The following is a 13,488-nucleotide window of genomic DNA, read 5'->3' as shown; positions in this document are numbered from 1 at the left end:
ATAAAAGAGCAAAATATTAGTTCACAACTATATAAAAGTGGTTTGTCAAAATGTAGATAAAGAAAAAATTAATCTTCACTGAAACTCAGACAGCAGTGTTAGTCAGTTCTGAAAATAACCACAGAAAGCAAAAATACTGAAAACCAGTACACTGTAAAAGCGAATAGTATTCCTTACTATGAAAATTCTAGTATGTTTACTTAATTTTAAGCAAATTGTTGAGTTTACTAGAAATGTATTAGTGTTACTGACATAGTAAGGTATAAAGTTCCCATAACTAATGTAATTTGAGTAAAAGTGCTTATAAGGGCTAAGTCATGCTGTTACGCATGCGTACTGGGTGGTGATTTCCCATCCCCCATCTCGATTCACAACCGAACCCAGCACCATCGTCGAAGGACAGGATTTCATATTGAGAAGATGTACTGCAGTAAATCAAGGTAAACTTTTCATTTTAATTACTACTTTGATTTTATTTGTATAGTATCAGTAATCTGTTTATTTCCTGCACTTTGTGTATTGTTTGCTGTTTTGTGAACTTAGTTTTTAGCCCATGATGTTGTGACTTAACGTTTTGACCTCTGCACGTTATTTGCAATACTGTATACTTTACTAGATTAGCTATTTTCAGCTTCCTAGTTTCTTTTAATAACTATTAATAATTTGTAGAAATAATTTGTAAAGTGGGCGTTATGCTCTTAAAGAGCGGGTGCGCCATTTCAAATGATGCACTGAGAGAGCGAGAGCGCGCTCAGTGTTGCCAGATTGAGCGGTTTTGAATTTGATCGTGTACTTGCAACGCTTACAACGGCTGTGATCTCTCAAGGACACGACATCCTCGCCCCGCTCCTCAACTTCAAAACAGGTTATAATATTCTCCAGATTTTTGGACGGTGTTTTTTGGTTTTCAGCGGGTTTTAGAGCTGTTATGGGTTGGAATCAGTCAGCTACATCTGGCAACACTGCGTGGCGCAATTCATTCAAATAGATGTAACGTTAACACAGCTGTAGGTCGACATTTTAAGAAAAGAAAACGAAACCTTTTTGGCCGCATTACAAATACAGTAGTTACCGTTGAACTTTAGTGGCACTTGTTTTGACGAAAATATGCGTGTTTTAAAAAAAGATTAATTTAAGAAGTAACCGGAAGCAGGTTAGGAGATCAGCTGTGGTCCGCCGTCGGCGAGCGGCTCATGACCAGACCAGTCGCTTTTTTTCCCACGATCGCCGGGATTTCTACATTTTTAAAGCAGTTTCTGCTCAAAATGGACCCGTAAGTGTCGTTAGTAATTTAGGATTTCGATGCGATTACGATTCGTGTCACCGTATGAGGCAGATACATATTTACACATGATGTTAAGGGTGCTTATGCTAACAATCCCTATGAAACTAAAAGTTAAACTTGTGAAAATGCGAGAGAGATTGAAGAACACAGACAAGTCATATATTGTAAAAATCGCAATATATATTATTTGTCTTTTTTCATGCTGTTTTGAAGAATTATTCCAGTGTTAACTTTACGTTTACCTCAATGGAGTGTTTTTGTATTGCTGTAATGACAAATAAATCTGACCAGACGCGACTGAATATGTGTGACGGATACGTTGGTGATGAAATGGTAGCTGTTAACTTATGATGACTCGTATAACCAAGCAACATCCCTTTGTTAGCTCAATGTCACACAATGGCATCAACAAGCCTTTGTTATAAGCAAAGTTTCTGTTAAGAAACTTTAAAAGTATAAACGGGCTTTGCCAAACCTGTTTGTTTGCACTGTTAAAGAAGGTTTCACCTATTTAGGGCAAATACATTTGAACAATTACAGTGTTGTTTGGATTGTAGCTTTGAATATTGTGATGCATATTGTTGAGTGGTATTTGGTTCGTAATATCGTTATACTCTTTATACATTTTTTCTTTTTTTATTTCAGACTACCAGTTTGTGAGCTGATATGCAGTGGAAATGTAAGTTTTGCACCTGCACATCAGAAAAGAGTGCACAACTTTTTAAACACTATTAAAATGTTACATCTGTTGCTTAATGGAATTGCATTGTATCATTGCATGTGTTTCTGATTACTGTTTTCTTTGTTTTAAAATTTTGCTTAGCCCTGTCAATAACACTTCACGTTTTTGTGCACGACAGTGACATCCAGAAGGAAGTCATAAAGGAAACACCAGCTGATACAAGTGCTGCAGAGGGTTTGTTTCCTTTTCAAAACTTTGTGTAATTTTGTGAAATTGTGTGTTTGAATGTTATTAACGACTAATAATGTATTTGATTAGATCTTTGCAGAATTCACTCTAATATTAGGAAGAAATTTAAGATCCGAGTTCAACGCTGCATTGGACACACACCGCTCATTTGAAATTTTCAAAAAAATGGAGGAAATTGCAGAAGAAAACTAGATGAGATTTTGCAACAAGTTTATTCAAAGGTATTTTTGGGACATCATCTTTGAATCATAATTTGTATTTGATTGTTTCCACTGGTCTATAATGCATGTCTAACTGTCTTTACTTTTTCACAGTCATCTGATGTAATGCTTGTCAGCACAGCAGTTCTTCCGGGTCTTTCAGTCTTTTTGAGGGATGAGTCTAAAGATTTTTTCTGGATATGTTTTGTAAGTAATATTATTGTTTCTGCTTTCTTAGACTGGAAATGAAGCAGTCATTCCAGTTCCAGTCACTTCCAATTTTATGAAAAATAAATAAATAAAACAAATGCAATTAATGTAAGTATTTGAAAGTTAGAGGGATGTTTTATTATGGCCTTTGGAGCAAGAGCATTGCCATGTTGCAACTTGTGACGTCACAGGGTCAGTTAGTTTCATAGGCCAGTGAAGTAATGAATGCATTTATTTCATTTTTAAACACACTTGTTTTGAAAAAGAGGAATATTAGCTTGAAAAATAAAGTTTTTAATAAGTGTAATAGCTATGTAATATATTGAGAGTAAAATAATTTCTGTTGGAAGAACCTGCTGGATTAAGATGTAAAAAGATAGTGTTAAAAGCCACAAAGTCAAAAGATGCTCCGTATAATAGCCAACCCTGTGAAGTCACCTGCTGTGGGATTGTAGATTGGTGCACCCTTGCTCCAAAAGCCATAGTAAAACATCCCTTTTCTCTAAAATAAATATTTATTGATAAATTGGAAATCAGTGTGCTAAATAATGCAAACTTGACTGACTGCTTAAATCTAGCAAAACCAAGTGCATTTATGAATCGGTTCTCGGTTTATTATAATTTTTTCCCCCAAAATATATTGATTTTGTATATTGATGGTCTCTCACACATTTGCATTTAATTTCTTGAAAATGTTTAAAAGGTATTTTTAATGCAGTTTGTTATTACATTACAGTGTTTCTTTAATTTAAAAAATGTAAAGTTCCTATAGAATAGTGTCATGTTTAAAGGTTGGAGCAAACAACATTTGGTACATGGAGGAGTTGGGGCTAGGGTGTCACGATACTGGAATTTGGTACCAATTGATGCAGAAATTTTCAAAAAACATTTTAAGCACTGTTGAGCACATTTTTAAACTGCACTGTTTTGCCATTGTGTTCACATGCTCAACAGAAATGACACTTAACAGTGCTCAAACATTAGCAGGAAATGGATGTTTTTTTGTAATTTCAATATCGATTGGTACCAAATTCCATTATCATGACAACCCTAGTAGGAACAGTACAGGCAAATCTATTACGTTAGTCTACATTGAAGGAGTAGCAAAGCAAGGCGTTCTTATAAGAAGCATTTGAATGTAGTTAATTTATTGTACACTGTGGACACTGAGTGAAGCCTCCTGCAGCTGCTGGACAGTCATTATTTTTGTCTGACTTTGCTTGTTAGTCTTGGGGGGAAAAATAGATCCTGAAAAAAAGTGCTTGATTTTAATTAAGTTGTGAATGTGTGTAGATTTAAATAGTCATGTTAATACGCAACTAGTTAATAGAGTAATTGGTCCCTATACTGAAGTATTACCAAATTAAGCACAAGGAATTGTAATGTTTTTCACCTATGCTTTTGGTCTCCTGGCCACATGCTTTATTAGTGTCATTTAGAATATCAAACTTTACTTATTTTTCTTTCTCTATTCATAGGATGTGGATGTAGAGTCTGACTTCAGTGCAGTAGATGTTGGCCTGCTGATTGTCTTGCGTGAAGATGTCTAAAGGACCTCAATGTGGATGCAATGTGGGCCATTATACTGGAAGGAAAAGTGGTTATGGATGATGTCCCTACTTTGCCACACGCAGTAGGTCTGCTTTTTTTGCTTTGATTTACGCACTGAATTCGGACTACCCAAAGACTACAAGCAACGTATTTACTCAACGCGTGTTGCTTTAGCTGGGAGGGAAGCTTAATGTGTTTTTTTTTTTCTTTTCTTTTTTCTGCGAGTGCCTATATGCTGCTGTGCTTTATGTTTAAAGGTTCTGTTAAAGGATTTTCAAACATTTAAAAAAAAATTTTTGTTTGTTTGCTTTTGCCATGTTGCTGTTTGCAGTGTTACATTTAGAATTGCAGCATTTTGGTGTTTAAAACACATTGTTTACCTAAAAAATGTATTGTGTTTCATAGGGTTGTCAAAAGTATTGAGTTTGGTACCAATCGGTACTGAAATTTTAAAAGTGTCGATTTCCCACTAACATTGCAAGAACTGATTGGCCATTGTGTTCACATGCTCAACAGATATGACTGATTGGCTATGAAGCTCATCGTTTTTACCATTCTTCACCAGGTGCAAAGATACAAAGACACTGGATTATTTCAAAGCACTGTCGATTAGTCGATCCATCAGCATATAGCTCATATGTCAGCTTATAGACAGATCAGCTGATCGACATGGCTTTGAAATCCTTCAGTGTCTTTGTAACTTTGTTTGGACTGCATGTGAACACAGTGGCCAATCAGCGGTGTTTAAGAACAAGCTCAGTAGCGCTCAAATATTAGTGGTAAATGGATGTTTTTAATATTTCAGTATTGATTTATACCAAAACTCAGTACTGGTACCAAACTCAATTCTTTTGACAATACTAATGTGATATTTTCTGTAGGAAAATCTAAACTTCACAGTCTAAAAAAAATCAGCTTTAAAGCTAAACATCTGTTCCTCTGTGAGTGTCTATTTGCTGCCATGTTTAAAGGTGCTGGTGCAATGGCATGTTTAATTACACTAATTTAAGTATCTTTTTTTCCCCAAGTATTTAATTCTATATATATATATATATATATATATATATATATATATATATATATATATATATATATATATATATGTGTATGTTAGATTTTCAAACATTTTAGTAAGCTTGGGGGTTGTACTTCTTTTTAATTATATTTTTGTCTGCATTGCTGTTACAGCACTTTAGTGCTCTTTAGAACAGGTTTTTACAAAAATGTATTGTGTACAAGTGTATTGTCATGCTAAAATATCATGTTTATTGTGAAACTGCTCTTTTTGTAAAATAAAATGTTTACATTTAAGACCTGTATAATGTCATTACTTGTAAGTTGAACTACATATTTTATGTTCAGTTTAATTGAAGAAAATGTGGAAACCGATTGCACGTAGTTTCTTTAGTTGACTTTACTTAAAATGGTGGATTAAAACAATGTTGACACTACTAGCATTTAAGATGTTAACTGAACATGGTATAACAGTATTAGTTAAATAGAGTTAATAAAGTAATCTTACTATAAAACCCTAAGTAAGGTTACTAAATATTCAAGAGTTTGTTAACTAGAATTTTCTATTAAACTAACTTGATTTTTACCAGTTAGTTTACTTTAGAAGTTTTAGGTTTCTTACTTTAAAGCAATAATTAACTAAACTTAAGATTTCCTTGTAAGTTTATATTGCAAAAATAAGGCAATCGGTTTCCAAACTTTTTTTAAGTAAACTGAACATGTTAGAATTTACAGTGTAGATTTACTGTGCTGAGACAAATATAAACAGCTCATCCTTTTCAGAGCATATTTAAAAATGTCTTTTGAGTATCTCACCCATTTACTGGACTTTAGTTGCATATCAAGGTAAAAGCTGAATTGTTTAGCAGGATCCAGCCATGATTTGGAGAGAAATGCCATTTCTTAAAAGGAATCATTCATTAACCATTCAACTCTGAGGGGAAATGTTGACATCTTTGATTGGATGTGCTGAGTGCTATCCATGCAACTGAATAAACAAGGCCATGTCCTTTTCATGAAGACAAATGCCAGCCAATCAGCTTCATTTAGAGTTAAAATTGGAAGGCGATGGCGTAGAATAAACCTCCAACTAGACTACAGAAGGCAGAGAATAGGCAGAATAATGCATTAGATTCAGTGAACACCAAAACATCAGCCATGCAAAAACATGATATGTATATATGTGTGTGTGAATGAGATAGCGAGAGATAGATATAAAAATATATTTATTGGACTAAGCGGAGTAGTGAAGGAAACTCTTATTGCTTGCAACTAACAGAAGGCAAAATCTTGCACACAAATAATAAATAATGTGAATGATGGTCTTGACATGAAGAGAAGGAGGAAAGAACATGTGAATAAATGTCAGTTATCTTTGTGTCTGCTAAATGTTATATAAAGGTTTTGAATTAGCTGGTGAATAAAATATAGTATTGTCGTTTATCAGAAAACGAATGATACGAAAAGTAAGCTAAAAATCTTCTGAGTAAACGGAGTATATCAGCATGACTTCAGCCCACACGTCTGGGATATGAAATCTCAGGGGAAGATCAGCCCATCAATCTCTCATTTACACAAAACACAGGTGTATATGGGTCTATAATGGCAGACCGAGGCTTTGGAAATACATCTGGGGCTGAATGACATTTATTTTCTTTCTTCCTCTCAGTGCTCATGTGGCAATAGACAGCACTGATGTCATGTGTTTACAGCTCTGCCGCAGACTTTCACCAAGCCTGACAAAAGTAACATTATCACGAAAAGAAGAAGGTTTTTTCCTCCTCGAGAGTTTCAGGTTATGAGTGAATACAACTTGAAATCACTTAAAATGAACTGTAAATCTTTACTCAGGATCTTAGCAATGATAGATAGACAGACAGGTTTTATTAGGTAGTATGTATAAAAAATACAAAAATTGTATTGTGTTTTGGAGTGCCAGTGGTGTAGTCGGGCCATATGCACGTATACTCCGTATGCCTACTTTTTTCCACAAGCTGTTTGAGTATTCCGACTTCTGAGGACCAATTATTGCGTATACCCCAGGTATACTCACTTGTTTTGCTGATTAGGCTCCCCTAATTTATGTGTACTTGTGTCCCCTTTAGCTTTATACCAAATGTTTTTTTTTTAACTCACATCTTAATTTGTTGCAATTGGTGCAGTTTTGTTAAAATTGCACCATTCCCCGTCCCCTGACCACTGCAGCAACTGAATGTCTCACTGAAACATTTAGGTAAAATTATAAAACAACATAGGCGTCGCTTTACCCCCCCCCCCCCTCCATATTTCTATTCACCCCCCTAAAAGTTTTGTGATTAGCTCATGAACTGTCTACTAAAGATTGCCTCAGTCGTCTTTAAATTTGATCCGAAAATGGCGGCAGACTTATATTTATATTTATTTATTTATATATATATATATATTAGAGTAAAAACTGTAACTGCTTCCCAAAAAAAGGATGTGGGAAAAGCTGAGAGCCTAAATAAACAGTATAAACGAAGATACAAGCAAGGAACAGGTGAACATAATAAATGAAACAATGAGTGACAACAAATATAGAACAGTGGCATCAATAGACACATGCTTAGAAACTGTGACAATCAAAAAACAGAAGTGAAACATAAGAATAATATTCAAACTCAGGCTGAAAATGATCAAATAAATATAAAAGACCAAAATATTAGTTCACAACTACTATATAAATGTATATTCTAGTCATCCTGCTGCCTTCTGCTATTTCTTTTTTATTCAGACAGAGTTCTTATGTCAAGTAATGTTTTTACCTTCTATTTTTCTTTACATTATCATTCCTAATAAATCAACCACTTCGCTGGTGGACGGTTATATGCCATACTGTATATATATTATATTGCAACCAGCTGACACTAAACTCTCAGTTTACTTTCATTCTGAGTCTATTAGTTTCATTCTGACTAGAATTAATAACTCATCACAGTCTCGATGAGTAATCTATTAGCAAAGACACTTCCTTTGTCTCAGCAAGACAAGTGGTGCATTTATTTTTTGCTGAAGGGGAGTTTTAATGGCCCTTGATTTAAAGGACAGACTCACATGTGACCTCAATCGTTTCCAACTATACGATGAAGATCCAAGCCGCTCAGGATGAGAACTCCATAATGCACCCTAATGTGTGCTTTTGTCGTAGTGCAGGCGATGCTCAAAGCATGCAAGCTACCCACAGGAGCACAGAACAATGTGTGTGAGAAAATGACTCTAATTGCAGCATATGCCTCCGACGTGACAGATAAATTAGCCACTGTCAGCATGCTGAGTTGAGAAGCCTTCCTTTTTCAGTTCTGCCATATGCCAAACGCACTCTTTTTGGCACTTTACAGAATCCACGTCATCCATGTCGAGAAAGCATATAGGTGTCACCCTGAATCGCTAAGATGGGTGTATGTTTCAACCCTGTGATGAGGCGATCAAGGAGAAAAGTTGTGCATTTGGAGTGATAAACACTTCTGTAATGTTTTCTGGAGAATGTGTGTTCCAGCTTTTCACTCAATGATACAATGACGTCTGGAAATGCCTTGTGTCTTTCTTTTGTTTTCTGCACAAGCAGATGGCCATAAATATGTATATGTGAGTCACTCTCAAACAGCTGGGTTCAAACGGTCTTCTCACAGCCAAGGAGGAAATAAAACAAAACAAAGGATCCCCATCTTTGGCCAGCATTGGTGAAAGTGGCGCAGCTGGGTTTGTGCTGGTTATGGCACCTTTGGATCTCATGGAGGTGCTTGAAGAGCCAAGGCAGTTTCTGTTGTTTTATATGCATGGAAATTTGAGGAGCCAAAAGAGAGATAATCAGGCACAATTAACACTGCAGTATAAACCTCTATAAGGTCAGTTTATATACACTCACTGGCCACTTTATTAGGTACACGTGTCAAACTGCTGTCATATGGCAGCATCTCAATGCATTTAGGCATGTAGACATGGTCAAGACAATCTGCTGCAGTTCAAACAGAGCATCACAACGGGGAAGAAAGGTGATTTAAGTGACTTTGAACGTGGCATGGTTGTTGGTGCCAGACAGGCTGGTCTGAGTATTTCAGAAGCTGCTGATCTACTGGGATTTTCACGCACAACAATCTCTAGGGTTTACAGAGAATGGTCTAAAAAAGAGAAGGCGGATGGGCTACAGCAGCAGAAGACCACACCGGGTGCCACTCCTGTCTAAAAACAGAAAACTAAGGCTACAATTCACACAGGCTCACCAAAATTGGACAATAGAATATTGGAAAAACTTTGCCTGGTTTCAGGAGTCTCGATTTCTGCTGCGACATTCGGATGGTAGGCGCAGAGTTTGGCATCGACAACATGAAAGCATGGATCCATCCTGCCTTGTATCAACGGTTCAGGCTGGTGGTGTGATGGTGTGGGGGATATTTTCTTGGCACACTTTGGGCACTGCTACTTCCAGCAGGATAACGTTTCTTGAACTCACTGTACTCAAAAGGTCTCCACAGTCAGGGCTGGAGCAAGCTGAACTGCTGCTCTAGGCAATGTAAGATCATGCCGCCCTCAACCCGAAAGTGAAAACGAAAATGACCCGTTAGCAAAATGGGGAACAGGGGGTGGAGGGGGGGGGGGGGGGGGTTGGGGGGTCGCGAATATAGCTGCTGAGGACGCGGGTGGTGAGGGAGGTGTCGCGGACGCCGCCCTCTCTATTCTGCCGCCCTAGACGGCCGCCTAGGTCACCTCTATAGATGCGCCGGCCCTGTCCACAGTCATCAGATCTCAATCCAATAGAGCACCTTTGGGATGTGGAGGACAGGGAGATTCGCAAGATGGATTTTGTTTGTTTGTTTATCTTGCAATACACAAATGATTTAGCATTTCTGAATGAATCACTTGAATAAATTATTTGCTCATAAAAAAAAGAATAGCTTCTTCGGTAAATGCATAGTCTAACAAGGTACTTGTTAAAAGAAAGTAATTACTTTGCGACCATAAAATAATTTTATAGTATAACAGTGTAGTTCACACCCCCCCCCCCCCCCAAAAAAAAATCCTCATCATTTATTCACACTAAAATGGTTTTAGACTTTCTATAGACCTGTTGCTTCACTGCTTCCGTTTGCAAATCCTCCACCAAGGGCTCATGCACATGCTGTTGTTGGTTTTTTAAACCTTGACAGAGGCTGTGTGATATTATTATATTATTATTAATAATACTTATAATATTATTACTAAGTAAATCATATATTGAATAAACATTATTAGTTGTGATTTAAATAAATTAAATACTTTTATTAACAATATTAATACTAACATTTGTTTCAATATTTTATAGCACTTTTAAACAGAGGTTGTTTATGGAACCATATTAAAAAGGTTCTGTTTACAACAACAACAACAAAAAAAGCTTCTGCTATTGTTACAAGTCAAAGAATTCAAACTTGGTACTGTTTAGAACAATTTTTCTGAAGAGCGCAGATGAAACACTGATTCCCACTCACACTAATCATTTGAAGTATAATTAAATATTTAGAGTTTGTTGAAGTGGGAATGACAGCTATTTACCGACATGCACATTTAAAGATATTTTGGTGCACTTTGAAATGTTGCCTCATAAAAATGAACCAATCCAAGAAAATGCAATGAAGTAAAAACATCTACAGGTCTGAAAATGCTAATTCAAACCTACATCATTCAAATTAAAGTACACTGATAAAAATTATTCAAAGATGATTCCTTAGATTTACTAATTTTTTTAACGTTATGTGGTTGTAAACAATTTATTTGGGTTGAATTTAAACAAACAAATTAAGTTGAATTGTTTTAAATTTAATTTGTTTGTTTAAATCCAACACAAATAAATAGTTTGCAACAGTTTTGCAGACATCATTTTTTTCAGTGTAGGCTTGCAGGTTAAAATTACACACAAAGTTTCTAAATGCAAAACAGGTAAAATAAAGTGTTTTATATAGAGTTGAAGTCAGAATTATTAGCCCCCCTGAATTATTAGCCCCCAGTATATTTTTTTCCCCAATTTCTGTTTAACAGAGAGAAGATTTTTTTCAACACATTTCTAAACATAATGGTTTTAATGGTTTTAATAACTCATAATAACGGATTTATAACATAATAACATATAACATAATAACTGATTTATTTTATCTTTGACAGCACATAATATTTGACGATGTTTTTCAAGACACTGCTATGCAGCTTAAGGTTACATTTAAAGGCTTAACTAGGTTTAGTCGGTTAACTAGGCAGGTTAGGGTTATTAGGCAAGTTATTGTATAACAATGGCTTGTTCTGTAGACTATCGAAAAACAATTTAGCTTAAAGGGGCTAACAATTTTGACCCTAAAATGATTTTTTTTTAATTAAAAACTGCTTTTATTCTAGCCGAAATAAAACAAATAAGACTTTCTCCAGAATAAAAATATTATTAGACATACTGTGTAAATGTCCTTGCTCTGTTAAACATCATTTTGCAAATATGTATTAAAAAAAATAAAAAATTCAAAGGGGGGCTAAAAATTCTGACTTCAACTCTACATCGAACAAAAAAGGACTGAGAGGGTTGTTAACAGCCCATCCTGAATGCCCCCAAACCCAAAATAGAGCTGATTGATGAGTCCAGCAATTAAGACCGCAATCCACCAAAGTCCCTCACTTTGCCTGTTCTACGGGAAACGCTTCACAGTGGGAACAGTCCCCATAAGCGCCATTGTGGATGCGTGCTCTTAATGGGGCTTGCGGTAATTATGGGATGTCAGGAGCAGGTAGTGGGTAATCACTTTCAACTGATTGAAAAAGAGCATTTGCATTTGTACAAGTGTCAGAGTGGGAAGAGACAGATGTGCTTGTTATTCTGACAAGTTTAGTCAATTTTAGCCATTGTTGTTTGGGCTAATGATTTTTTATGTATTATATAAAGTACATTTATAAGTTTTGCTTATTTTTAATTAGCAATCTAAAATTGCACAAGGCAATTACATAATTCTGTGAGTTTTAAAGATTGTGTTAGTCCATCTGTTAAAGTCTTTTCAATGATATTGTTGTCTTATAGGGATAGTTTAGCAGTTTTGTGGCTTGTAAATATGTCAACATATATCCAGCTATAGAATTACATTTACTTACTATTTAATTTGCTTATTATTTTTTCCAGTTTCCGACATCTTTCAAGATATTGTCCTTTTTGTTAATCAGGAGAAATAAACTCAAACAGGTTTGTGAAAAGTGAACAGTGAGTGAGATTTGTCACTAGATCACTGAACTTTTGGCTTTTGCAACATAGGCTTATTCTGAAAATGTAGCCCTTTAAACATTTCTGGAGATCGCAAATCCAGAGGTACGTATGGCTGCATTTCAGTACACTACATTCACTACATTTTACAGTGTGGGACCTTATATAGATAGGTAAACGCCTTTTCAAATCATGTCCAATTAACTGAAATCCATTTAAGCTGCTGAAACATCTCAAAAATTATCAGTGGAAACAGAATGTACCTGAGCTCAATTTAGAGCTTCACGGCAAAGGCTGTGAATACTTATGTACATGTGATTTTTCTGATATTTATTACATTTGCAACAATTTCAACAAATCTTTTTTTCACATCGTAATAATGGGGTATTGTGTGTAGAATTTTGAGGAAATAAATGAATCTAATTCATTTTGGAATAAGGCTGTAACATAAAAAGAAATGTGGAAAAAGTTAGGAGCTATAAACACTTTCCAGATACACTGTACGATACAATTCCCTGGAATTTTAGATATCTGTTTGAGTACAATGCAGATTTAGGTCCAATCTCTATTCTATTTACGTACCCCTACCCCTTCCCCTTGGCCCTTAAAACCGAGTGTAAATGGAAAGGGCTTCAAAATGTACCCCTAAGAAATGGGACAGCACTACAGCACCAGCACACGTCATCATATGTCATCGCAATATCTTGCTTCATATAAGATCAGACGATCGCGACTGCTGTAGTTATTCCAGTTGTTTTATTTTTTGGTATTTATCTTCAGGAAATCACTGAAGGCATATATCATGTCATTATAACGATCTAATGTGGCAATAAAACCGTAATACAGTGCATTTAACACAATGGCCTTATACATCTATGTAAACACACCAAAACCAACATAAATATCATAGCAGACACTGTAAAAAGCCCATTTCCCACTACTAGACTTTTCTGACAGGGTATTCAAGTGTCATCAAGTGCCAGAATGCTGTACTGCTATACAGAAGTTATGATTATGGATTATAGATCACCAAAATTTAGCCTTTTTTTTTATAAGCGTGACGGTAAAACAC

At 35.6% G+C, this 13,488-nt stretch overlaps 1 long non-coding RNA gene across 1 annotated transcript; it reads left to right on the top strand.

Moving 5' to 3' along the window:
• Positions 1–380: 380 nt before the first annotated feature.
• LOC130216820 (uncharacterized) lies at positions 381–2,362 on the top strand. Its single transcript, XR_008835834.1, has 4 exons — positions 381–440; positions 1,931–1,964; positions 2,146–2,201; positions 2,286–2,362. It is a non-coding gene; the product is annotated as an uncharacterized LOC130216820 (long non-coding RNA).
• Positions 2,363–13,488: the final 11,126 nt, after the last annotated feature.

Source organism: Danio aesculapii, chromosome 23 (genome assembly GCF_903798145.1).
Source record: "Danio aesculapii chromosome 23, fDanAes4.1, whole genome shotgun sequence".
NCBI lineage: Eukaryota > Metazoa > Chordata > Actinopteri > Cypriniformes > Danionidae > Danio > Danio aesculapii.
This window is presented reverse-complemented; position numbering and strand designations above follow the sequence as displayed.